A 24756-nucleotide genomic window follows, 5' to 3' on the forward strand; every position below is an offset into this window, starting at 1 on the left:
AATCCTTCTACTATTACAATGTTCAACCCTTTCAGCTTATTCCTTTCAGCTACGACTTTTAGTCTTTCAAATCTTTGAACTTTTCAAGATATTCCAAGATTTTCCAGGATTTTCCAAGATTTTTGCTTCATTTAAATACATGGAGAATCCTTGAAAACCTTTGTTGCTTTCAAGCATTATAACTTTAACAAGCTTTCAGCTAGAGGCACCGTTCAAACATTGAAATGCTCACAAGGCTTTGGACTTCAACATACGTTTTGAAATTATTATGGGATGGCAACACAACCTACTGTTTGGTGGGCATTTTTTGACAAAATCTGAAGCAAATGTTGCAATAAACTTCATCCATGGCTGGAACTGAACATATTGAAATTCACTGGATCTGGACATATAAGGAATGTGGGCGTGGTTAGCAAACAAAGCTCGTTGCTAAGGACGTCCAAAAGTTTACTTTTTCCGATTCATCTGAAACCGACGTTGATTTGTTCCTCATCTCCAGGCGACCCAAACATAAAATGGTTGCTATGGAGATAAAATCAATAGAAAAGCCGCCATTTTGAAAAGAGTTGATTTTCTATCAACTTAGAACATGTAGCTTTTACCAATATAATACTCTCAAACAACGTGTTTTTTGGAGTCAGTTGATGATGCTGATTCCAATGCTAGTACTTTTAGCCATTTTAGCAACATCTTCAAATTTTCAACAATTCAGCCATTTTTTCAACAATTTCAGCTTTCATGCTTAACTCCCTCTACAAATTTTGACCTGTTTCGGTCATTCTTCTTTTACAATGTTCACCTTTGACTTTTTTAACCATTTTACTTTTAAAATTTTGAGCTCTTTCAGCTCAGTTCAGCCATTTCTTTTACAAATTAAGCTTTCTTTCAGCAATACAGCATTCAACCCTGCATTTTCTTCTGGAAATGCAGCTCCTTCTAGTGTTACATTTGTTTTCCTCTTATGCTATCTTCCGCCGTTTTTCGGCACTTAACTCCTCCTACAATTTTTAACCTATTTGAACCGTTCAACTTTTAAAATGTTCAGCTCTTTCATCTTATTACTGCTATGACTTTTGGTTTTTCAAATCCTTGTACTTTTTAAGATATTTTAGGATATTTCAGGATTTTTTGCTTCATTGAAATACATTGGAAAAAAATCCTTGCAAACCTTTGTTTCTTTCAACCAATATAACTTTAACATACTTGTAGCTAGAGACACCGTTCAAACATTAAAATGATCACAAGGCTTTGGACTATAAAATACGTTTAGAAATCATTATGGGATGTCGACACAAACTACTGTTTGGTGGCCTTTTTATGACAAAATCTGAAGCAAATATTGCAATAAACTTCATCCATGGCTGGAACTGAACATATTGAAATTCACTGGATCTGGACATATATGGAATGTGGGCGTGGTTAGCCAACAAACTTCGTTGCTAAGGACGTCCAAAGGTTTACTTTTTCCGATTTGTCTGAAACTGACGTCAATTTGTTTGTCATCCCCAGGCGACCCAAACATAAAATGGTTGCTATGGAGATGAAATTAATAGAAAAGCCGCCATTTTGAAAAAAGTGGATTTTCTTTCAACTTAGAACATGTAGCTTTTACCAACATGACACTCTTAAACAATGTGATTTTTTTAGTCGGTTGATGATGCTGATTCCAATGCTAGTACTTTTAGCCATTTTAGCAACATCTTCAAATTTTCAACAATTCAGCCATTTTTTCAACAATTTCAGCTTACATGCTTAAGTCCTACAAATTTTGACCTATTTCAGCCATTCTACTATTACAATGTTCAACTTTTTCAGCTTATTCCTGCTAGGACTTTTGCACCTTTAACTTTTCATGGTTCTTCCAGTACAGTTCAGCCATTTCTTCAGCTAATTCAGCTTTCATTCAGCAGTACAGCATTCAACCCTGCATTTTCTTCTGGAAATGCAGCCCCTTCTAGTGTTACATTTGTTTTCCTCTTATGCTATCTTCCGCCGTTTTTCGGCACTTAACTCCTTCTACAATTTTTAACCTATTTTAACCGTTCAACTTTTAAAATGTTCAGCTCTTTCATCTTATTACTGCTATGACTTTTGGATTTTCAAATCCTTTTACTTTTTAAGATATTCCAGGTTTTCCGGGAATTTTTGCTCCATTGAAATACATGGAGAATTTTTCGTTCAGAAGTTCACAGTTAAACTCCTTCTACAATTTTTCACCTATTTTAACCGTTCGACTATGGAAATGTTCAGCTCTTTCATCTTATTCTAGCTATGACATTTTGCTCCTTCAAATCCCTGAACTTTTCCATTTATTCCCGGATATTCCTGGATTTTCCAATCTTTTTGCTCATTTGGCCACACCTTTTCTTCTTTAAACAATTGTAACTTTAACATTCTTTTGGCTAGAGACACCGTTCAAATATTGAAATGTTCACAAGGTTTTGGACTTCAACATAAGGCTCAAAATTATTATGGGATGGCAACACCACCTACAGTTTGGCGGCCATTTTGTGCCAAAATGTGAGGCAATTTTAAACTTCTTTAAACTTTCACCTATTTTTACCATTCTACTATTACAATGTTCAACCCTTTCAGCTTATTCCTTTCAGCTATGACTTTTGGTCCTTCAAATCCTTGAACTTTTCCAGATATTCCCGGATATTCCCAGATTTTCCAATCTTTTTGCTCCATTGGCCACACCTTTGCTTCTTTAAACAATTGTAACTTTAACATTCTTTTGGCTAGAGACACTGTTCAAATATTGAAATGTTCACAAGGTTTTGGACTTCAACATAAGGTTTAAAAATTATTATGGGATGGCAACACCACCTACAGTTTGGCGGCCATTTTGTGCCAAAATGTGAGGCAATTTTAAACTTCTTCAAACTTTCACCTATTTTTACCATTCTACTATTACAATGTTCAACCCTTTCATCTTATTCCTTTCAGCTATGACATTTTGGTCCTTCAAATCTTTGAACTTTTCCAGATATTCCCGGATATTCCCAGATTTTCCAATCTTTTTGCTCCATTGGCTACACCTTTGCTTCTTTAAACAATTGTAACTTTAACATTCTTTTGGCTAAAGACACCGTTCAAATATTGAAATGTTCACAAGGTTTTGGACTTCAACATAAAGTTCAAAATTATTATGGGATGGCAACACCACCTACAGTTTGGCGGCCATTTTGTGCCAAAATGTGAGGCAATTTTAAAATTCTTCAAACTTTCACGTATTTTAATCATTCTACTATTACAATGTTCAACCCTTTCAGCTTATTCCTTTCAGCTACGACTTTTAGTCTTTCAAATCTTTGAACTTTTCAAGATATTCCAAGATTTTCCAGGATTTTCCAAGATTTTTGCTTCATTTAAATACATGGAGAATCCTTGAAAACCTTTGTTGCTTTCAAGCATCATAACTTTAACAAACTTTCAGCTAGAGGCACCGTTCAAACATTGAAATGCTAACAAGGCTTTGGACTTCAACATACGTTTTGAAATTATTATGGGATGGCAACACAACCTACTGTTTGGTGGGCATTTTTTGACAAAATCTGAAGCAAATGTTGCAATAAACTTCATCCATGGCTGGAACTGAACATATTGAAATTCACTGGATCTGGACATATAAGGAATGTGGGCGTGGTTAGCAAACAAAGCTCGTTGCTAAGGACGTCCAAAAGTTTACTTTTTCCGATTTGTCTGAAACCGACGTTGATTTGTTCCTCATCTCCAGGCGAACCAAACATAAAATGGTTGCTATGGAGATAAAATCAATAGAAAAGCCGCCATTTTGAAAAAAGTGGATTTTCTGTCAACTTAGAACATGTAGCTTTTACCAACATGACACTCTTTAACAATGTGATTTTTTGAGTCAGTTGATGATGCTGATGCTAGCACTTTTAGCCATTTTAGCATCATCTTTAAATTTTCAACCGTACATCCATTTTTTCAACAATTTCAACTTTCATGCTTAACTCTGTCTACAAATTTTGACCTGTTTTGGTCATTCTACTTTTACAATGACCTTTGAATTTTGGTGCTTTAATTTTTCAAAATATTCCAGGAAATTTCAGCCATTTTTTCAACAATTACAGCTTTCATGCTTAACTCCTTCTACAATGTTTGACCTATTTTAGACATTCTACTTTTACAATGTTCAGCTTTTTCATCATATTTCTGCTTTCATTCAGCAATACAGCATTCAACCCTGCATTTTCTTCTGGAAATGCAGCTCCTTCTAGTTATTATAGTATCTTCCGCCGTTTTTTGGCGTTTAACTACTTCTACAATTTTTAACCTATTTTAACCATTCTACTATTAAAATGTTCATCTCTTTCATCTTATTTCTGCTATGACTTTTGGTTTTTCAAATCCTTTTACTTTTTAAGATATTCCAGGTTTTCCGGGAATTTTTGCTCCATTGAAATACATGGAGAATTTTTCGTTCAGAAGTTCACAGTTAAACTCCTTCTACAATTTTTCACCTATTTTAACCGTTCGACTATGAAAATGTTCAGCTCTTTCATCTTATTCTAGCTATGACATTTTGGTCCTTCAAATCCCTGAACTTTTCCATTTATTCCCGGATATTCCCAGATTTTCCAATGTTTTTGCTCCATTGGCCACACCTTTGCTTCTTTAAACAATTGTAACTTTAACATTCTTTTGGCTAGAGACACCGTTCAAATATTGAAATGTTCACAAGGTTTTGGACTTCAACATAAGGTTCAAAATTATTATGGGATGTCAACACCACCTACAGTTTGGCGGCCATTTTGTGCCAAAATGTGAGGCAATTTTAAACTTCTTCAAACTTTCACCTATTTTTACCATTCTACTATTACAATGTTCAACCTTTTCAGCTTATTCCTTTCAGCTATGACTTTTGGTCCTTCAAATCCTTGAACTTTTCCAGATATTCCCGGATATTCCCAGATTTTCCAATCTTTTTGCTCCATTGGCCACACCTTTGCTTCTTTAAACAATTGTAACTTTAACATTCTTTTGGCTAGAGACACCGTTCAAATATTGAAATGTTCACAAGGTTTTGGACTTCAACATAAGGTTTAAAAATTATTATGGGATGGCAACACCACCTACAGTTTGGCGGCCATTTTGTGCCAAAATGTGAGGCAATTTTAAACTTCTTCAAACTTTCACCTATTTTTACCATTCTACTATTACAATGTTCAACCCTTTCATCTTATTCCTTTCAGCTATGACTTTTGGTCCTTCAAATCTTTGAACTTTTCCAGATATTCCCGGATATTCTCAGATTTTCCAATGTTTTTGCTCCATTGGCCACACCTTTGCTTCTTTAAACAATTGTAACTTTAACATTCTTTTGGCTAGAGACACCGTTCAAATATTGAAATGTTCACAAGGTTTTGGACTTCAACATAAGGTTCAAAATTATTATGGGATGTCAACACCACCTACAGTTTGGCGGCCATTTTGTGCCAAAATGTGAGGGAATTTTAAACTTCTTCAAACTTTCACGTATTTTAATCCTTCTACTATTACAATGTTCAACCCTTTCAGCTTATTCCTTTCAGCTACGACTTTTAGTCTTTTAAATCTTTGAACTTTTCAAGATTTTCCAGGATTTTCCAAGATTTTTGCTTCATTTAAATACATGGAGAATCCTTGAAAACCTTTGTTGCTTTCAAGCATTATAACTTTAACAAGCTTTCAGCTAGAGGCACCGTTCAAACATTGAAATGCTCACAAGGCTTTGGACTTCAACCTACGTTTTGAAATTATTATGGGATGGCAACACAACCTACTGTTTGGTGGGCATTTTTTGACAAAATCTGAAGCAAATGTTGCAATAAACTTCATCCATGGCTGGAACTGAACATATTGAAATTCACTGGATCTGGGGCCTGTTTCACAAAGGAGGTTCAACCAACTCTGAGGTCAAACCTGAACTCTGAGTTGGTCAATCGAGAGATTGACAACTCTGAGTTTTCAGTTTCAGAGCAGCTGATCCGCGTTAGATCAATCAACTCTGAGTGGACTGATTCGGAGGTGAGCGTGCGCACCGCGTCTATAAGAAGCCATTATCAATGGAGCGCAGATATCACGAGTCACCATGGCAACCGTGAAAACAAAGATGTCTGCGTATTTTTCGCCAGCTGAACTTGACGTGCTGCTGCAGAGTTGCAGTGAATATGAGAACATATTCCAGAAGAAAAGCAACACCGCTGCATCTGCAAAACAGAGACAGTTAGCGTGGAAAACATAGCTGCTCAAGTTAATGCCTAAGTTTGCATTTAAATCATTGTTATAAATATTGACTGTAATAACTTTTTAAATAGCGTAAGGTGTGAAATAAAAAATGGTGATATTTAGGTGTACTTTTGAAGTGTTATTCCTGGTGTAAATGCATGAAATGCTGCATTATAGTGTACAGAACCAATCTGGGGGGAAATGCATTTAACGTCGGTAATGTTTAGAGGACTTTTTTGTTAACCTTCCCCTCTTGCAAACGTTGGTCATTTTAATATTAATACATGCAATTGGGTTTTTAAAAGTGAACTTTTGTCTACTGTTGAACCTTTCGCTGCGCAAAGACTTCCTTCTTTTCTCTCGTCTTTCCGACCGTGCGTGGTCAAAAGCGCAGGGGAGATTTCCTTCAGGGCTGAAGGGAATTCTCCTTCGGGGTTCACTTCCCGTTGGAAACCCTCAACCTCCAGAGCGGAATAAGAATGACTCCAAAACAGTTATTCTGGGAATGACACCTTCTCCGTCCTCCTCATCCGTGCTCACCCCCCCCCCCCCCCCATCTGCACCTGCAATCGCCCCTCCCCTTGTCTCTCGTGGATTGCACCCCGCTCAGCACACACACGCTGCAACACTACCCCTGTATTGATCAAGTGGTATAGGTTTATATGGGATTAAGAAAGTAAGCAGTGCTAGAAAATTGTGTTTCCAAAAAGTAATTGTTACATTAATCTAATTCAATGTCCCTGATTTCATTTTCATGTAGATGCAATCCTGCAGGAATTAAAAGAAACATGGCAGCAGCTAAAAATGAAGTATAAAAACATAATTCAATCAGGTCAAATGTGAGCATGTCATGGATGTAGGCTTTGTTGACAATATTTGACATATGAAACATCTACATAGCAAGACCTAATGTTGTTTTCATTTTGTATATGTAATTGACTGCAACGAAAAACGGTAACGCTCAAACAAAAACGTATGGGGAAATGACATAGTCTAGGTCTCAAAATCCTCGCACGACGTAAATGTAATTCTCTACGAATTAATGCAGCCTCCTCATCTATTGGGTCCTCCAAAAAAGGACAAGCCATTCTTGTCACTTAGATCGCGTGACGGAAATGTGGGCAATTAAGGTTGAAGCCAAATATAGTGCTTCGTCTTTAAAAAGGGGAGGGGACCGGCAAAAACTTCGAGTTTGGAGAATAAAACCTGCTCCCGACCAGGTTAGGTTCACAGCATAAGTAACCATGGATACTGACTCCGAGTAAAAGTTAACTCTCTTTCAGAAACGGGTTTGACTTACTCTGCTTTCTCTGGTTTGACAAACCTCCGATTCTGAAACGGAAAACCCAGGGTTTCCCTGATTTCCGGGTTTATGAACTCAGAGTTTACACTTAACCTCCTTTGTGAAACAGGCCCCTGGACATATATGGAATGTGGGCGTGGTTAGCAAACAAACTTTGTTGCTAAGGACGTCCAAAGGTTTACTTTTTCCGATTTGTCTGAAACTGACGTCAATCTGTTCGTCATCCCCAGGCGACCCAAACATAAAATGGTTGCTATGGAGATAAAATCAATAGAAAAGCCGCCATTTTGAAAAAAGAGGATTTTCTGTCAACTTAGAACATGTAGCTTTTACCAATATGATACTCTTAAACAATGTGGTTTTTTGAGTCAGTTGATGATGCTGATGCTAGCACTTTTAGCCATTTTAGCATCATCTTCAAATTTTCAACAGTACATCCATTTTTATCAACAATTTCAGCTTTCATGCTTAACTCCTTCTACAATGTTTGACCTATTTTAGACATTCTACTTTTACAATGTTCAGCTTTTTCATCATATTTCTGCTTTCATTCAGCAATACAGCATTCAACCCTGCATTTTCTTCTGGAAATGCAGGTCCTTCTAGTTGGTTGAATGCTGTAAAGCATTCAACCCTTTGTTTTCCTGTTTCTCTTTATTTCTTTATTATTATTTACACTATCTTCCGCCGTTTTTTGACACTTAACTACTTCTACAATTTTTAACCTATTTTAACCATTCAACTTTTAAAATGTTCAGCTCCTTCAGCTTATTCCAGCTATGACTTTTGGTTTTTCAAATCCTTGTACTTTTTAAGATATTCCAGTTTTTCCGGGAATTTTTGCCCTATTAAAATGCATTGGGAACTTATGGTACATGAGGTTCGCGGTTCGACACCCGGTTCGGACGCTTCAAAATTTTCTACCTTTCAACTTTGAAAATATTCAAATCTTTCAACTTATTACAGTTATTACTTTTGGTCATTCAAATCATTGAACTTTTTAAGATGTCCCAGGATTTTTTGCTCCATTAAAATACATAGGGAATCACTGTGCTTAACCTCTTTTACAGGTTTTCACCTATTTTAACCATTTTACTTTTAAAATGTTAAGCTCTTTCAGCTCAGTTCAGCCAGTTCTTTTACAAATTAAGCTTTCTTTCAGCAATACAGCATTCAACCCTGCATTTTCTTCTGGAAATGCAGCTCCTTCTAGTTGGTTGAATGCTGTAAAGCATTCAACCCTTTGTTTTCCTGTTTCTCTTTATTTATTATTATTATTATTATTATAGTATCTTCCGCCGTTTTTTGGCGTTTAACTACTTCTACAATTTTTAACCTATTTTAACCATTCTACTTTTAAAATGTTCATCTCTTTCATCTTATTTCTGCTATGACTTTTGGTTTTTCAAATCCTTTTACTTTTTAAGATATTCCAGGTTTTCCGGGAATTTTTGCTCCATTGAAATACATGGAGAATTTTTCGTTCAGAAGTTCACAGTTAAACTCCTTCTACAATTTTTCACCTATTTTAACCGTTCGACTATGAAAATGTTCAGCTCTTTCATCTTATTCTAGCTATGACATTTTGGTCCTTCAAATCCTTGAACTTTTCCAGATATTCCCGGATATTCCCAGATTTTCCAATGTTTTTGCTCCATTGGCCACACCTTTGCTTCTTTAAACAATTGTAACTTTAACATTCTTTTGGCTAGAGACACCGTTCAAATATTGAAATTTTCACAAGGTTTTGGACTTCAACATAAGGTTTAAAAATTATTATGGGATGGCAACACCACCTACAGTTTGGCGGCCATTTTGTGCCAAAATGTGAGGCAATTTTAAACTTCTTCAAACTTTCACCTATTTTTACCATTCTGCTATTACAATGTTCAACCCTTTCATCTTATTCCTTTCAGCTATGACTTTTGGTCCTTCAAATCTTTGAACTTTTCCAGATATTCCCGGATATTCCCAGATTTTCCAATCTTTTTGCTCCATTGGCCACACCTTTGCTTCTTTAAACAATTGTAACTTTAACATTCTTTTGGCTAGAGACACCGTTCAAATATTGAAATGTTCACAAGGTTTTGGACTTCAACATAAAGTTCAAAATTATTATGGGATGGCAACACCACCTACAGTTTGGCGGCCATTTTGTGCCAAAATGTGAGGCAATTTTAAACTTCTTCAAACTTTCACCTATTTTTACCTTTCTACTATTACAATGTTCAACCCTTTCAGCTTATTCCTTTCAGCTACGACTTTTAGTCTTTCAAATCTTTGAACTTTTCAAGATATTCCAAGATTTTCCAGGATTTTCTAAGATTTTTGCTTCATTTAAATACATGGAGAATCCTTGAAAACCTTTGTTGCTTTCAAGCATTATAACTTTAACAAGCTTTCAGCTAGAGGCACCGTTCAAACATTGAAATGCTCACAAGGCTTTGGACTTCAACATACGTTTTGAAATTATTATGGGATGGCAACACAACCTACTGTTTGGTGGGCATTTTTTGACAAAATCTGAAGCAAATGTTGCAATAAACTTCATCCATGGCTGGAACTGAACATATTGAAATTCACTGGATCTGGACATATAAGGAATGTGGGCGTGGTTAGCAAACAAAGCTCGTTGCTAAGGACGTCCAAAAATTTACTTTTTCCGATTCATCTGAAACCGACATTGATTTGTTCCTCATCTCCAGGCGACCCAAACATAAAATGGTTGCTATGGAGATAAAATCAATAGAAAAGCCGCCATTTTGAAAAGAGTGGATTTTCTATCAACTTAGAACATGTAGCTTTTACCAATATGATACTCTCAAACAACGTGTTTTTTGGAGTCAGTTGATGATGCTGATTCCAATGCTAGTACTTTTAGCCATTTTAGCAACATCTTCAAATTTTTAACAATTAAGCCATTTTTTCAACAATTTCAGCTTTCATGCTTAAGTCCTACAAATTTTGACCTATTTCAGCCATTCTACTATTACAATGTTCAAATTTTTCAGCTTATTCCTGCTAGGACTTTTGCACCTTTAACTTTTCATTGTTCTTCTAGTACAGTTCAGCCATTTCTTCAGCTAATTCAGCTTTCATTCAGCAGTACAGCATTCAACCCTGCATTTTCTTCTGGAAATGCAGCTCCTTCTAGTGTTGCATTTGTTTTCTTCTTATGCTATCTTCTGCCGTTTTTCGGCACTTAACTCCTCCTACAATTTTTGACCTATTTGAACCGTTCAACTTTTAAAATGTTCAGCTTTTTCATCTTATTACTGCTATGACTTTTGGTTTTTCAAATCCTTTTACTTTTTAAGATATTCCAGGTTTTCCGGGAATTTTTGCTCCATTGAAATACATGGAGAATTTTTCGTGCAGTAGTTCACAGCTAAACTCCTTCTACAATTTTTCACCTATTTTAACCGTTTGACTATGAAAATGTTCAGCTCTTTCATCTTATTCTAGCTATGACATTTTGTCCTTCAAATCCGTGAACTTTTCCAGATATTCCCGGATATTCCCAGATTTTCCAATTATTTTGCTCCATTGACCACACCTTTGCTTCTTTAAACAATTGTAACTTTAACATTCTTTTGGCTAGAGACACCGTTCAAATATTGAAATGTTCACAAGGTTTTGGACTTCAACATAAGGCTCAAAATTATTATGGGATGGCAACACCACCTACAGTTTGGCGGCCATTTTGTGCCAAAATGTGAGGCAATTTTAAACTTCTTCAAACTTTCACCTATTTTTACCATTCTACTATTACAATGTTCATCCCTTTCAGCTTATTCCATTCAGCTACGACTTTTAGTCTTTCAAATGTTTGAACTTTTCAAGATATTCCAAGATTTTCCAGGATTTTCCAAGATTTTTGCTTCATTTAAATACATGGAGAATCCTTGAAAACCTTTGTTGCTTTCAAGCATTATAACTTTAACATGCTTTCAGCTAGAGGCACCGTTCAAACATTGAAATGCTCACAAGGCTTTGGACTTCAACATACGTTTTGAAATTATTATGGGATGGCAACACAACCTACTGTTTGGTGGGCATTTTTTGACAAAATCTGAAGAAAATATTGCAATAAACTTCACCATGGCTGGAACTGAACATATTGAAATTCACTGGATCTGGACATATAAGGAATGTGGGCGTGGTTAGCAAACAAAGCTCGTTGCTAAGGACGTCAGAAAGTTTACTTTTTCCGATTCATCTGAAACCGACGTTGATTTGTTCCTCATCTCCAGGCGACCCAAACATAAAATGGTTGCTATGGAGATAAAATCAATAGAAAAGACGCCATTTTGAAAAGAGTGGATTTTCTATCAACTTAGAACATGTAGCTTTGACCAATATGATACTCTCAAACAATGTGTTTTTTGGAGTCAGTTGATGATGCTGATTCCAATGCTAGCACTTTTAGCCATTTTAGCAACATCTTCAAATTTTCAAAAGTTCAGCCATTTTTTCAACAATTTCAGCTTTCATGCTTAACTCCTTCTACAAATTTTGACCTATTTTAGCCATTCTACTATTACAATGTTCAACTTTTTTAGCTTATTCCCGCTATGACTTTTTTTCTCAAATCTTTGAACTTTTAAATATATTCGAGGATTTTTGCTTCATCAAAATACATGGGAAATCTTATAGCTTAACTTCTTATACAGTTTTTTACCCACTTTGACCATTCTACGTTTAAAATGTTGAGCTCTTCCAGCTTTGTTCAGCCATTTCTTTAGCAAATTCAGCTTTCATTCAGCAATACAGCATTCAACCCTGCATTTTCTTCTGGAAATGCAGCCTCTTCTAGTTGGTTGAATGCTGTAAAGCATTCAACCCTTTGTTTTCCTGTTTCTCTTTATTTATTATTATCGTATCTTATAGTATCTTCCGCCGTTTTTTGGCGTTTAACTACTTCTACAATTTTTAACCTATTTTAACCATTCTACTATTAAAATGTTCATCTCTTTCATCTTATTTCTGCTATGACTTTTGGTTTTTCAAATCCTTTTACTTTTTAAGATATTCCAGGTTTTCCGGGAATTTTTGCCCCATTGAAATACATGGAGAATTTTTCGTTCAGAAGTTCACAGTTAAACTCCTTCTACAATTTTTCACCTATTTTAACCGTTCGACTATGAAAATGTTCAGCTCTTTCATCTTATTCTAGCTATGACATTTTGGTCCTTCAAATCTTTGAACTTTTCCAGATATTCCCGGATATTCCCAGATTTTCCAATGTTTTTGCTCCATTGGACACACCTTTGCTTCTTTAAGCAATTGTAACTTTAACATTCTTTTGGCTAGAGACACCGTTCAAATATTGAAATGTTCACAAGGTTTTGGACTTCAATATAAGGCTCAAAATTATTATGGGATGGCAACACCACCTACAGTTTGGCGGCCATTTTGTGCCAAAATGTGAGGCAATTTTAAACTTCTTCAAACTTTCACCTATTTTTACCATTCTACTATTACAATGTTCAACCTTTTCAGCTTATTCCTTTCAGCTATGACTTTTGGTCCTTCAAATCCTTGAAATTTTCCAGATATTCCCGGATATTCCCAGATTTTCCAATCTTTTTGCTCCATTGGCCACACCTTTGCTTCTTTAAACAATTGTAACTTTAACATTCTTTTGGCTAGAGACACCGTTCAAATATTGAAATGTTCACAAGGTTTCGGACTTCAACATAAGGTTCAAAATTATTATGGGATGGCAACACCACCTACAGTTTGGCGGCCATTTTGTGCCAAAATGTGAGGCAATTTTAAACTTCTTCAAACTTTCACCTATTTTTACCATTCTACTATTACAATGTTCAACCCTTTCATCTTATTCCTTTCAGCTACGACTTTTAGTCTTTCAAATCTTTGAACTTTTCAAGATGTTCCAAGATTTTCCAGTATTTTCCAAGATTTTTGCTTTATTTAAATACATGGAGAATCCTTGAAAACCTTTGTTGCTTTCAAGCATTATAACTTTAACATGCTTTCAGCTAGAGGCACCGTTCAAACATTGAAATGCTCACAAGGCTTTGGACTTCAACATACGTTTTGAAATTATTATGGGATGGCAACACAACCTACTGTTTGGTGGGCTTTTTTTGACAAAATCTGAAGCAAATGTTGCAATAAACTTCATCCATGGCTGGAACTGAACATATTGAAATTCACTGGATCTGGACATATAAGGAATGTGGGCGTGGTTAGCAAACAAAGCTCGTTGCTAAGGACGTCCAAAAATTTTCTTTTTCCGATTCATCTGAAACCGACGTTGATTTGTTCCTCATCTCCAGGCGACCCAAACATAAAATGGTTGCTATGGAGATAAAATCAATAGAAAAGCCGCCATTTTGAAAAGAGTGGATTTTCTATCAACTTAGAACATGTAGCTTTTACCAATATGATACTCTCAAACAATGTGTTTTTTGGAGTCAGTTGATGATGCTGATTCCAATGCTAGTACTTTTAGCCATTTTAGCAACATCTTCAAATTTTCAACAATTCAGCCATTTTTTCAACAATTTCAGCTTTCATGCTTAAGTCCTACAAATTTTGACGTATTTCAGCCATTCTACTATTACAATGTTCAACTTTTTCAGCTTATTCCTGCTAGGACTTTTGCACCTTTAACTTTTCATGGTTCTTCCAGTACAGTTGAGCCATTTCTTCAGCTAATTCAGCTTTCATTCAGCAGTACAGCATTCAACCCTGCATTTTCTTCTGGAAATGCAGCTCCTTCTAGTTATTTATTACGCTCATCTTCCGCCGTTTTTCGGCACTTAACTCCTTCTACAATTTTCAACCGATTTTAACCATTCAACTTTTAAAATGTTCAGCTCTTTTACCTTTTTTCTGCTATGACTTTTGGTACTTCTAATCCTTGTACTTTTTAAGATATTCCAGTTTTTCCGGGAATTTTTGCCCTATTAAAATGCATTGGAAAGTTATGGTGCAAGAGGTTCCCGGATCGACACCCGGTTCGGACACTTGAAATTTTTCTACCATTCAAATTTTTAAATGTTCAACTCTTTAAACTTATTACAGATATTACTTTTGGTCATTCAAATCATTAAAATTTTTAAGATATTCCAGGATTTTGCAGGATTTTTGCTCCATTAAAATACATAGGGAATTCTTGTGCTTAACCTTTTTTACAGGTTTTCACCTTTTTTAACCATTTTACTTTTAAAATGTTGAGCTCTTTCAGCTCAGTTCAGCCATTTATTTTACAAATTAAGCTTTCTTTCAGCAATACAGCATTCAACCCTGCATTTTCTTCTGGAAATGCAGCTCCTTCTAGTGTTACATTTGTTTTCCTCTTATCCTATCTTCCGCCGTTTTTCGGCACTTAACTCCTTCTACAATTTTTAACCGATTATAACCGTTTAACTTTTAAAATGTTCAGCTCTTTCATCTTATTACTGCTATGACTTTTGGTTTTTCAAATCCTTGTACTTTTTAAGATATTTTAGGATATTTCAGGATTTTTTGCTTCATTGAAATACATTGAAAAAAATCCTTGCAAACCTTTTGTTTCTTTCAACCATTATAACTTCAACATACATGTAGCTAGAGACACCGTTCAAACATTAAAACAATCACAAGGCTTTGGACTATAAAATAAGTTTAGAAATCATTATGGGATGTCGACACAACATATATTTTGGTGGCCATTTTATGACAAAATCTGAAGCAAATATTGCAATAAACTTCATCCATGGCTGGAACTGAACATATTGAAATTTACTGGATCTGGACATATAAGGAATGTGGGCGTGGTTAGCAAACAAACTTCGTTGCTAAGGACGTCCAAAGGTTTACTTTTTCCGATTTGTCTGCAACTGACGTCGATTTGTTCGTCATGCCCAGGCGACCCACACGTAAAATGGTTGCTATGGAGATAAAATTAATAGAAAGCCGCCATTTTGAAAAAAAAGGATTTTCTATCAAATTAGAACATGTAGGTTTTACCAATATGATACTCTCAAACAATGTGTTTTTTGGATTCAGTTGATGATGCTGATTCCAATGCTAGCACTTTTAGCCATTTTAGCAACTTCTCCAAATTTTCAACACTTCAGCCATTTTTTCAACAATTTCAGCTTTAATGCTTAACTCCTTCTACAAACTTTGACCTATTTCAGCCATTCTACTATTACAATGTTCAAATTTTTCATCTTATTCCTGCTAAGACTTTTGCACATTTGACTTTTCAAGGTTTTCCCAGTACAGTTCAGCCATTTCTTCAGCTAATTCAGCTTTCATTCAGCAGTACAGCATTCAACCCTGCATTTTCTTTTGGAAATGCAGCTCCTTCTAGTTTATTATAGTATCTTCCGCCGTTTTTTGGCGTTTAACTACTTCCACAATTTTTAACCTATTTTAACCATTCTACTATTAAAATGTTCATCTCTTTCATCTTATTTCTGCTATGACTTTTGGTTTTTCAAATCCTTTTACTTTTTAAGATATTCCAGGTTTTCCGGAAATTTTTGCTCCATTGAAATACATGGAGAATTTTTCGTTCAGAAGTTCACAGTTAAACTCCTTCTACAATTTTTCACCTATTTTAATCGTTCGACTATGAAAATGTTCAGCTCTTTCATCTTATTCTAGCTATGACATTTTGGTCCTTCAAATCTTTGAACTTTTCCAGATATTCCCGGATATTCCCAGATTTTCCAATGTTTTTGCTCCATTGGCCACACCTTTGCTTCTTTAAACAATTGTAACTTTAACATTCTTTTGGCTAGAGACACCGTTCAAACATTGAAATGTTCACAAGGCTTTGGACTTCAATATAAGTATCAAAATTATTATGGGATGGCAACACCACCTACAGTTTGGTGGCCATTTTGTCCCAAAATGTGAGGCAATTTTAAACTTCTCCAACTTTCACCTATTTTAACCATTCCACTATTAAAATGTTCAACCCTTTCAGCTTATTCCTTTCAGCTACGACTTTTAGTCTTTCAAATCTTTGAACTTTTCAAGATATTCCAGGATTTTCCAGGATTTTCCAAGATTTTCGCTCCATTTAAATACATTGAGAATCCTTGAAAACCTTTGGTTCTTTCAACCATTGTAACTTCAACATGCCTTTAGCTAGAGACACCGTTCAAACGTTTAATTGATCACAAGGCTTTGGACTATAAAATAGGTTTAGAAATCATTATGGGATGTCGACACAACCTACTGTTTGGTAGCCATTTTTTGACCAAATCTGAAGCAAATATTGCAATAAACTTCATCCATGGCTGGAACTGAACATATTGAAATTCAATGGATCTGGACATATAAGGAATGTGGGCGTGGTTAGCAAACAAACTTTGTTGCTAAGGACGTCCAAAGGTTTACTTTTTCCGATTTGTCTGAAACTGACGTCGATTTGTTCGTCATCCCCAGGCGACCCACACGTAAAATGGTTGCTATGGAGATAAAATTAATAGAAAAGCCGCCATTTTGAAAAAAAGTGGATTTTCTATCAACTTAGAACATGTAGCTTTTACCAATATGATACTCTCAAACAATGTGTTTTTTTGAGTCATTTGATGATGCTGATTCCAATGCTCGCACTTTTAGCCAATTTAGCAGCATCTTCAAATTTTCAACAGTTCAGGCATTTTTTCAACAATTTCAGCTTTAATGCTTAACTCCTTCTACAAATTTTGACCTATTTTAGCTATTCTACTATTACAAATTTCCACCTTTTCAGCTTATTCCTGCTAGGACTTCTGATCCTTTAACTTTTCAAGGTTTTTCCAGTACAGTTCAGCCATTTCTTCAGCAAATTTAGCTTTCATTCAGCAGTACAGCATTCAACCCTGCATTTTCTTCTGGAAATGCAGCTCCTTCTAGTTTATTATTATTATTATTTATACTATCTTCCGCCGTTTTTTGACACTTAACTACTTCTACAATTTTTAACCGATTTTTACCATTCAACTTTTAAAATGTTCAGCTCTTTCAGCTTATTATTGGTATGACTTTTGGTTTTTCAAATCCTTTTACTTTTAAAGATATTTCAGTTTTTCCGGGAATTTTTGCCCTATTAAAATGCATTGGGAAGTTATGGTGCCCGAGGCGCCCGGTTCGACACCCGGTTCGGACGCTTCAAAATTTTCTTCCAACTAACTTTCAAAATGTTCAACTCTTTCAACTTATTACAGTTATTACTTTTGGTCATTCAAATCATTGAACTTTTTAAGATATTCCAGGATTTTCCAGGATTTTTTGCTCCATTAAAATACATAGAGAATCCTTGTGCTAAACTTCTTTTACAGGTTTTTACTTACTTTAACCATTGTATGAAACAGTTCAGCTCATTCCTTTCCTTCAAATCTTCAAATTTTCATTAATTCAGCCATTTTTTTCAATAATTTCAGGCCTTGTTTAACTCCTTTTACAATTTTTTTACCTCCAAAACTTTTTTTACCACCACTTTTGGTCCTTCAAATCCTTCGACATTTCAAAAGTGAAGGCTCATGGGAAAGTGTTGATTCCCAAACCATGAGTTAGGTGGCTGTTACGAGAAGTGACTATGATGTTTTTGCACCACATAAGTTAGTGGTTAAATGAAAATATAATGCTGTATCATTCAGCTAGCTAGCTGATGATCAATATATCTCTCCATTATACATGGATGTGTGTGCAAAACCTCATGGCACATGCATAGTTGAGAGAATTGGTCTTGATGCTTTGCATTTGCCAGAATGTCTCCTGCTGCAGGATGTGCCTCCACTTTTACTGTCAAATGAATAGTGCTTTGGATTACAACATCAAGGTTTGAAGTCATTATGGGATGGAGACTGTTTGGCAGCCATTTTGTGTTTTTCAAATCTGAAGCCTTTGTTTCTTTAAACAAATATAACTTCAACATACTTGTAGCTAGAGACATCGTTCAAACATTAAAATGATCACAAGGCTTTGGTACGACGGAGTTTTAGGGCCACGGTGAGGAAAAAAAATTCTGCCCAACATGACGAGATTAAAGTCGTCATGTCGACTTTAATCTCGTCATGACGAGAAAAAACTCGACACAAAGTTTCGAGAAAAAACTCGTCCTGTCGAGATAAAATTCGAAATAAAGTTTCGAGATTAAAGTCGCAATGTTGCGCGCGAGAGAAAAAAACTCGTAAATTTACGAGATTATTGTGGAAGTGAGCAGCACGCAGAGCAGCAGGTGATCGCCGTGCAGCAGCAGAGCTGACCGACTAAACTTTGTTGAACAGGTGAGCTGAATGTTAATTGATAACGTTCCAAATGTCTGGAGGCTCATTTGATTGATTCACAAGTTATTAAAGTTTTATTTATTGATGGTTGGTTTGCAGGATCACTGCAGCCCGATGAAGCCATCGGGTGTCCCTGCAGCTGTTTGCTTGAATCCTTTCTTCCTCCACCAGAGACCAGATCTCTATGTTTGTGTGATGCTTCTGTCTGAGGAGGAGAAGCACTTTTTGCCTTTATCAACGTTGTAATGCTAATATAACAGACTATTTTCATTCATCTTTGTTTTTTAATGATCAAACGGGTCGCTTCATCTGCAGGAGGGGGCGTATGTGACACTGTTTACTTCCGCATTGGTGATCGGATGACAGATTCATGACGTAATGTGACAGATGAACTTCAGGTTATGTGAATGAAAAGGAGAATAAAGGCTGCAGCGATCCTCTACACCCAAACGTGTCTCTGAGCTCCTTATTTTACATATCAAAGTCCGCTTTACTGACACCGAACCCCGGAAAGACGGCTACACGGAAAATAATTTCATTTTGAGTCGCCAAAAGGCTCAAAATCTCTTTGTTTTAAACCTATAATCCGGAAATAAAGCTTCACAAAAGGCTCCACATATTTCATCTTCAAGCTAGGCTCCGATAAACAGACAACTTCGGTGTTTTCTCCTTGTTAATCAATGAACTTTTTCCCGTAAATTTACGAGTTTTTATCTCCTAATAAAATTACTTTTTTTTGGTGGCCATTAAACTCTGTCGTAAACTCTTAACTACAAAGCCACTAGCTCTCTAACATTAGCCATAACACTGAATATTCCTGAAAGACTCAGCTTCACTGCTCTCGCGCAATATTGCGACTTTAATCTCGAAACTTTATTTCGACTTTTATCTCGACACGACGAGTTTTTTCTCGAAACTTTGTGTCGAGTTTTTTCTCGTCATGACGAGATTAAAGTCGACATGACGACTTTAATCTCGTCACGTTGGCCAGAATTTTTTTTCCTCACCGTGGCCCTAAAACTCCGTCGTACTTTGGACTATTAAATACGTTTAGAAATTATTATGGGATGTCGACACAACCTAATGTTGGTTGCCTTTTTATGACAAAATCTGAAGCAAATTTTTGCTCCATTAAATTACATAGGGAATTCTTGTGCTTAACCTCTTTTACAGGTTTTCATCTATTTTAACCATTTTACTTTTAAAATGTTCAGCTCTGTTCAGCCATTTCTTTTACAAATTAAGCTTTCTTTCAGCAATACAGCATTCAACCCTGCATTTTCTTCTGGAAATGCAGCTCCTTCTAGTTGGTTGAATGCTGTAAAGCATTCAACCCTTTGTTTTCCTCTTCTGCTATCTTCCGCCGTTTTTCGGCACTTAACTCCTTCTACAATTTTTAACCGATTGTAACCATTCAACTTTTAAAATGTTCAGCTCTTTCAGCTCATTCCTGCTATGACTTTTGGTTTTTCAAATCCTTTTACTTTTTAAGATATTCCAGGTTTTCCGGGAATTTTTGCTCCATTGAAATACATGGAGAATTTTTCGTTCAGAAGTTCACAGTTAAATTCCTTCTACAATTTTTCACCTATTTTAACCGTTCGACTATGAAAATGTTCAGCTCTTTCATCTTATTCTAGCTATGACATTTTGTCCTTCAAATCCCTGAACTTTTCCATTTATTCCCGGATATTCCTGGATTTTCCAATCTTTTTGCTCCATTGGCCACACCTTTGCTTCTTTAAACAATTGTAACTTTAACATTCTTTTGGCTAGAGACACCGTTCAAATATTGAAATGTTCACAAGGTTTTGGACTTCAACATAAGGCTCAAAATTATTATGGGATGGCAACACCACCTACAGTTTGGCGGCCATTTTGTGCCAAAATGTGAGGCAATTTTAAACTTCTTCAAACTTTCACCTATTTTTACCATTCAACTTTTACAATGTTCAACCCTTTCAGCTTATTCCTTTCAGCTATGACTTTTGGTCCTTCAAATCCTTGAACTTTTCCAGATATTCCCGGATATTCCCAGATTTTCCAATCTTTTTGCTCCATTGGCCACACCTTTGCTTCTTTAAACAATTGTAACTTTAACATTCTTTTGGCTAGAGACACCGTTCAAATATTGAAATGTTCACAAGGTTTTGGACTTCAACATAAGGTTCAAAATTATTATGGGATGGCAACACCACCTACAGTTTGGCGGCCATTTTGTGCCAAAATGTGAGGCAATTTTAAACTACTTCAAACTTTCACCTATTTTTACCATTCTACTATTACAATGTTCAACCCTTTCATCTTATTCCTTTCAGCTATGACTTTTGGTCCTTCAAATCTTTGAACTTTTCCAGATATTCCCGGATATTCCCAGATTTTCCAATGTTTTTGCTCCATTGGCCACACCTTTGCTTCTTTAAACAATTGTAACTTTAACATTCTTTTGGCTAGAGACACCGTTCAAATATTGAAATGTTCACAAGGTTTTGGACTTCAACATAAAGTTCAAAATTATTATGGGATGGCAACACCACCTACAGTTTGGCGGCCATTTTGTGCCAAAATGTGAGGCAATTTTAAATTTCTTCAAACTTTCACGTATTTTAATCCTTCTACTATTACAATGTTCAACCCTTTCAGCTTATTCCTTTCAGCTACGACTTTTAGTCTTTCAAATCTTTGAACTTTTCAAGATATTCCAAGATTTTCCAGGATTTTCCAAGATTTTTGCTTCATTTAAATACATGGAGAATCCTTGAAAACCTTTGTTGCTTTCAAGCATTATAACTTTAACAAGCTTTCAGCTAGAGGCACCGTTCAAACATTGAAATGCTCACAAGGCTTTGGACTTCAACATACGTTTTGAAAATATTATGGGATGGCAACACAACCTACTCTTTGGTGGGAATTTTTTGACAAAATCTGAAGCAAATGTTGCAATAAACTTCATCCATGGCTGGAACTGAACATATTGAAATTCACTGGATCTGGACATATAAGGAATGTGGGCGTGGTTAGCAAACAATGTTCGTTGCTAAGGACGTCCAAAAGTTTACTTTTTCCGATTCATCTGAAACCGAGGTTGATTTGTTCCTCATCTCCAGGCGACCCAAACATAAAATGGTTGCTATGGAGATAAAATCAATAGAAAAGCCACCATTTTGAAAAGAGTGGATTTTCTATCAACTTAGAACATGTAGCTTTTACCAATATAATACTCTCAAACAACGTGTTTTTTGGAGTCAGTTGATGATGCTGATTCCAATGCTAGTACTATTAGCCATTTTAGCAACATCTTCAAATTTTCAACAATTCAGCCATTTTTTTCAACAATTTCAGCTTTCATGCTTAAGTCCTTCAAATTTTGACCTATTTCAGCCATTCTACTATTACAATGTTCAACTTTTTCAGCTTATTCCTGCTAGGACTTTTGCACCTTTAACTTTTCATGGTTCTTCCAGTACAGTTCAGCCATTTCTTCAGCTAATTCAGCTTTCATTCAGCAGTACAGCATTCAACCCTGCATTTTCTTCTGGAAATGCAGCTCCTTCTAGTGTTACATTTGTTTTCTTCTTATGCTATCTTCCGCCGTTTTTCGGCACTTAACTCCTCCTACAATTTTTAACCTATTTGAACCGTTCAACTTTTAAAATGTTCATCTCTTTCATCTTATTACTGCTATGACTTTTGGTTTTTCAAATCCTTGTACTTTTTAAGATATTTTAGGATATTTCAGGATTTTTTGCTTCATTGAAATACATTGAAAAAAAATCCTTGCAAACCTTTGTTTCTTTCAACCATTATAACTTCAGCATACTTGTAGCTAGAGACACCGTTCAAACATTAAAATGATCACAAGGCTTTGGACTATAAAATACGTTTAGAAATCATTATGGGATGTCGACACAAACTACTGTTTGTTGGCCATTTTATGACAAAATCTGAAGCAAATATTGCAATAAACTTCATCCATGGCTGGAACTGAACATATTGAAATTCACTGGATCTGGACATATATGGAATGTGGGCGTGGTTAGCAAACAAACTTCGTTGCTAAGGACGTCCAAAGATTTACTTTTTCCGATTTGTCTGAAACTGACGTCAATCTGTTCGTCATCCCCAGGCGACCCAAACATAAAATGGTTGCTATGGAGATAAAATCAATAGAAAAGCCGCCATTTTGAAAAAAGTGGATTTTCTGTCAACTTAGAACATGTAGCTTTCACCAACATGACACTCTTAAACAATGTGATTTTTTGAGTCAGTTGATGAGGCTGATGCTAGCACTTTTAGCCATTTTAGCATCATCTTCAAATTTTCAACAATACATCCATTTTTTCAACAATTTCAACTTTCATGCTTAACTCCGTCTACAAATTTTGACCCGTTTTGGTCATTCTACTTTATAATGTTCACCTTTGACTTTTGGCCCTTAAGTTTTCAAAATATTCCAGGATTTTCCAGGACATTTCAGCCATTTTTTCAACAATTTTAGCTTTCATGCTTAACTCCTTCTACAATGTTTGACCTATTTTAGACATTCTACTTTTACAATGTTCAGCTTTTTCATCATATTTCTGCTTTCATTCAGAAATACAGCATTCAACCCTGCATTTTCTTCTGGAAATGCAGCTCCTTCTAGTTTATTGGTTGAATGCTGTAAAGCATTCAACCCTTTGTTTTCCTGTTTCTCTTTATTGGTTGAATGCTGTAAAGCATTCAACCCTTTGTTTTCCTGTTTCTCTTTATTGGTTGAATGCTGTAAAGCATTCAACCCTTTGTTTTCCTGTTTCTCTTTATTTATTATTATTATAGTATCTTCCGCCGTTTTTTGGCGTTTAACTACTTCTACAATTTTTAACCTATTTTAACCATTCTACTTTTAAAATTTTCATCTCTTTCATCTTATTTCTGCTATGACTTTTGGTTTTTCAAATCCTTTTACTTTTTAAGATATTCCAGGTTTTCCGGGAATTTTTGCTCCATTGAAATACATGGAGAATTTTTCGTTCAGAAGTTCACAGTTAAACTCCTTCTACAATTTTTCACCTATTTTAACCGTTCAACTATGAAAATGTTCAGCTCTTTCATCTTATTCTAGCTATGACATTTTAGTCCTTCAAATCCCTGAACTTTTCCATTTATTCCCGGATATTCCTGGATTTTCCAATCTTTTTGCTCCATTGGCCACACCTTTGCTTCTTTAAACAATTGTAACTTTAACATTCTTTTGGCTAGAGACACCGTTCAAATATTGAAATGTTCACAAAGTTTTGGACTTCAACATAAAGCTCAAAATTATTATGGGATGGCAACACCACCTACAGTTTGGCGGCCATTTTGTGCCAAAATGTGAGGCAATTTTAAACTTCTTCAAACTTTCACCTATTTTTACCATTCTACTATTAAAATGTTCAACCCTTTCAGCTTATTCCTTTCAACTATGACTTTTGGTCCTTCAAATCCTTGAACTTTTCCAGATATTCCTGGATATTCCCAGATTTTCCAATGTTTTTGCTCCATTGGCCACACCTTTGCTTCTTTAAACAATTGTAACTTTAACATTCTTTTGGCTAGAGACACCGTTCAAATATTGAAATGTTCACAAGGTTTTGGAGTTCAACATAAGGTTCAAAATTATTATGGGATGGCAACACCACCTACAGTTTGGCGGCCATTTTGTGCCAAAATGTGAGGCAATTTTAAACTTCTTCAAACTTTCACGTATTTTAATCCTTCTACTATTACAATGTTCAACCCTTTCAGCTTATTCCTTTCAGCTACGACTTTTAGTCTTTCAAGTCTTTGAACTTTTCAAGATATTCCAAGATTTTCCAGGATTTTCCAAGATTTTTGCTTCATTTAAATACATGGAGAATCCTTGAAAACCTTTGTTGCTTTCAAGCATTATAACTTTAACAAGCTTTCAGCTAGAGGCACCGTTCAAACATTGAAATGCTCACAAGGCTT

At 35.6% G+C, this 24756-nt stretch overlaps 1 long non-coding RNA gene across 1 annotated transcript; it reads left to right on the forward strand.

The window, feature by feature from the left end:
* Positions 1 to 18129: 18129 nt before the first annotated feature.
* Positions 18130 to 19233, forward strand: LOC144989450 (uncharacterized). The gene is made up of 2 exons (XR_013653636.1): positions 18130 to 18783; positions 18883 to 19233. It is a non-coding gene; the product is annotated as an uncharacterized LOC144989450 (long non-coding RNA).
* The last annotated feature ends 5523 nt before the right edge of the window (positions 19234 to 24756 follow it).

The sequence above is a fragment of the Oryzias latipes genome, chromosome 23, assembly GCF_053564925.1.
Source record: "Oryzias latipes strain Hd-rR chromosome 23, Olatipes_Hd-rR_3.1".
NCBI lineage: Eukaryota > Metazoa > Chordata > Actinopteri > Beloniformes > Adrianichthyidae > Oryzias > Oryzias latipes.